Source organism: Pipistrellus hanaki, assembly GCF_964339955.1.
Source record: "Pipistrellus hanaki genome assembly, chromosome: 12".
Classification (NCBI taxonomy): domain Eukaryota; kingdom Metazoa; phylum Chordata; class Mammalia; order Chiroptera; family Vespertilionidae; genus Pipistrellus; species Pipistrellus hanaki.
Window position 1 is genome coordinate 11,782,574 of NC_140514.1, and position 3,761 is coordinate 11,786,334.

Genomic DNA, 3,761 nt, shown 5'->3' on the forward strand with positions numbered 1-3,761 from the left:
TATGACCCTCTGGGATCACTATTTCCCAGATGATCTTCCTCCCTCCCTCCCTCCCTCCCTCCCTCCCCTCCTCCTCCCCCTCCTCCTCCTCCTCCTCCTCCTTCTTTTTTTCTCTCTCTCCCTCCCCCCCCCCCTCTCTCTCTCTCTTCCCCCCCCCATACCACCTCTTATATCAAGCTCACTCTGGACCACAATTTACCTGTTCTAATCAACCAAGAGACAGGTACCAAAAAATGAGAAATAGTTCCTAAAGCCAAAAGCACACTGAAATTATTCAAACCAGGAAGTTAAACTAGACAATCCTAAGCCTTTTTACCCTGCCTTGTCCATTCCTTCCTGTAGAAACCACAATAAAAACTGCTGTCCACATTTTCCTTTCCTTCCCTCTGCCTTCTGACTTATCCTGGTTCTTCCCCAAGTGATTTTGTGTGGCATTCTATGCCTCCTTTTTTTAGGGATCTGTGAGTATAATCTTCATTCATGGCAGTCATTTCTACGTCTGTGTATCTAACCATGCCTGATTAAAAGAAATCTCGGGTACCATTAAAAACACGTACAGAGAGTAAATACTATATGATTACATTTATAAAAATTCAAGCTTTACATGTTGGGGTGTTCACTTTGCAGATATTATTGTCTAACCACTATGCTTTACACTTGAAATTAATATAAAAATAATTTTGAATGTCAACTATCATTGAAAAATAAAAATTAAAAAAGCAGGCATAACAGAATTATGGTATTAGAAGTCAGAGTGGTGATTATCCTGGGAGGAGATATAAGGAGGTAGGAGGGGAGCTTTTCTTATGCTAATAATCTGTTTCTCTACCTAAGTGCTGGTTACAATAATGTGTTCAGCTTGTGCAAATCAATCAAGCAGTACATTACAATTTGGATCCTTTCTGTACATAAGTGATACTGAACAGTTAACGTTATCAATTCAAATCCTTTATCTCTTCCTGTATCCCTGTCTTTTGCCATCTAACTTTGCAATTCTCTCCCACCCTGACTCTGGAATGACTCTGGAATCCAACGTGTGATTTGACGTAACCAATAGAATGAATAGGAGGTAAGAGTGTACTTGTTCTTGGTCTGACTCTCAAGAAGTCTTGTGTGTTTCTTGTACTCTCATGCTTCTGTTATTGACATTATGAAGATATGTTGGGACTAGGTCACTCACCATGGGATGAGAGCCATGTGGAATAGAGCTGCCTCAGCAAAGGTTCCCCACCCAAACCCAGCCTGGGGCAGGGCTCTCAGTTGCTCCACAGATGAATGAATGAACACAGTCAAGATCAGCCAAACCCAGCCTTGGTCAGCTGACTCCCAACCCGCATAAAGTGAAGATAATTGGTTTTGTTAAGCCACTGACTTCTAGGGTAGTGCAAAAGCTAACTAGTACAGTAATGAAAAAAATCAATGAAGGCCAAAGTTAGAAAAATGGAGAGGAGGGAATTGAGATAGAAGACATTTCATTTAAAAAAAAGTTCTCGCCTGAGTTGTGTTTGAAATGTCACATTGCTTATTCTCCTGGTACTGTGTGGCATTAAGAAATCTATGGTTTTCTGGGTCTATGTGCCAGCTTCCCAATGAAATATGGTAGCAACCATACTTGGGTAAAAACTGCTGTTTGAATTTTAACCCTGCTATTCTGGCTTCTGCACCTGCTTAAACATAGGGTAGTTACCTCAGCTTCCAGGTGGAGATTTGGAGGCTAAGGCAATTTTCCTGTGCCTGGGACCAGAACTACAGGGGATTGATTCCCACTGACTCAGTAGCTTCAGGGGTAGAAACTGTAGATAACCTTTAGAGAGTAACCGCTGAGCTCTGCTTCTGTATTATCGGCTATGCAAGATAGGGCCACATTCCAATGTCCAGCAGCTGCAGACCCTGCAGGCTGTTTCCAGCCTTTAGAATTTAGAATTTAGAACGAAGGAAAATTCTCATGGTTTGGACCTTTAAAAGGTCCTGGAACGGGTGCAGTCGTGAGTGTGGCCACCTGCGTGTGGTGCTCTTGTGGCTGTCTTGGCCAGTTCAATAAATCCTTGCCTGCTTTTTTAAAATCAATCATCAGCCTCCGGTGGTCTTATTTTGAACACAGGGTTCGACCCCACAACACCAAGAAGGCTATAGCTTTGAGAACAGATGTGAACAGCAACAACCAGGAACAGCAGAGGGAAAATCTGGGTATGGATAGGGACATGGAGGGGAAGATACACTGGTTCAGCTTTGGGTAGGGTTGAATTAGACATCATGAAGGACACGCAGTTGTTCAGCAGGGAGGAGATGTAGATCAGAAGCTCAGGTCTTTGCTGGACATCTAGGCTTGGCTGTCCTCAACTAGCAGGCAGTCAGTGAGGAAGCTGGGACGGGGTCTGCACTGGAAAGCCAGCGCAGAAACTGCCCAAGAAACTGTGAGAGCCAGCACCTGATGACTCCGTGCAAAGCGCTTCTGTCAGCTTGGGTGATTCTCACGGGGTGAGCAGTGGACAACCGAAGTACCCCGTCTTCTCCAACTTCGTTCATTACCTATTTCCTCTTCCCTTCTCTGAGTCAGCACCCAGACACCCTTGGCTGCCCTCCTTCTGTGCTTTATGCCACCTTTCCTCTCAGCCTTTCTTTGGCATAGCTTTCCTCCTGCGGGCTGGGCTCCTCTTCACACCTACTATTGTACAACTCTTTGTCCCGCCTTCTTTGATTACTTGATCCCAATTCATTTTCTCCTGGGGTCCCTGGAGAGAGAGAGAGAGAGAGAGAGAGAGAGAGAGAGAGAGAGAGAGAGAGAGAGAGAGAGAGAGAGAGATGTGTGGAAGGAATGTATTTAATGTATTACCTAACAGGGAGATGATAAATACCTCTTGGTCAACAAGCAGAGGGTGCCCTGTAGCACTGAGGTGTCATCCTGTACTGAGTGTCCCAGGAATTAGAAACCTCCAAACCGGGCAGACGGGACAGTGTGCCTTCCATGGGAACAGCCAGCGCAGCAGGGCAGGAGCGGGTGAGGACATCCTGGGTGATGCTTCTGAGAGGCAATGAGTTGCAGCACCCAAGAAAGTGAGGGGTGTGTGTGATGGTAGAGAGGGGGCACTGATGCTGAGAGTGGCGAAGGAGCTCAGCATCCCAACTCTGAACGATGCTCAGTGTTCGTCCACCGCCGGGTGTGGGACCCCGCGGAGAGAAGGAGGCAGGGCGGAGTGGGAGAGGGCGGCCCGGGGAGGAGCGCAGGGAAGCAGAGCAGCTGGGGAGACCCTGGCTCTGGGTGGTTCGAGGGTGGGGACTGCGTGGCTACCGCGCACAGGTGCGCACAGAGGGGTGGGGTGGGGTCGGGGCACGGGTGAACGTTCCACGTTAAATGGTTTCTGTGGTTTCCTCTCTTTTGCTAGCGCCCAAAGCTGTAGCTTCAGAGGTAGATGCGCGAGGAACAAGTCTAAGGGGGAGACCAGTGGCAGGCGAGGAAGAGAGAGAGGCAAGGATCCCGGCTAGTCAAAGCCCCGGCCAGGACAGGTTTTGGCCCCACAAGAGCCTTGGTCCTGCCACCACCCCCCCCCCCCCCTGCCCCCACGCCTCCCGAAGCGCCAGCCCCTTGGAGGGGGGAGGCGCGCTGCTGCAGAGCAGAGACCGGCTGGCCGCGCCCAGGTGGGGGGCAGGGGGAGGGCGGGGGCCCCAGCTGAAGGGGCGGGCACAGAGGGGGGCTCCCGCTCCATAAAGGGGCGGCGGGGGGCCTCGCTCTGCCCCGGGGAGCGCGGCGGGCGGGCGGCACG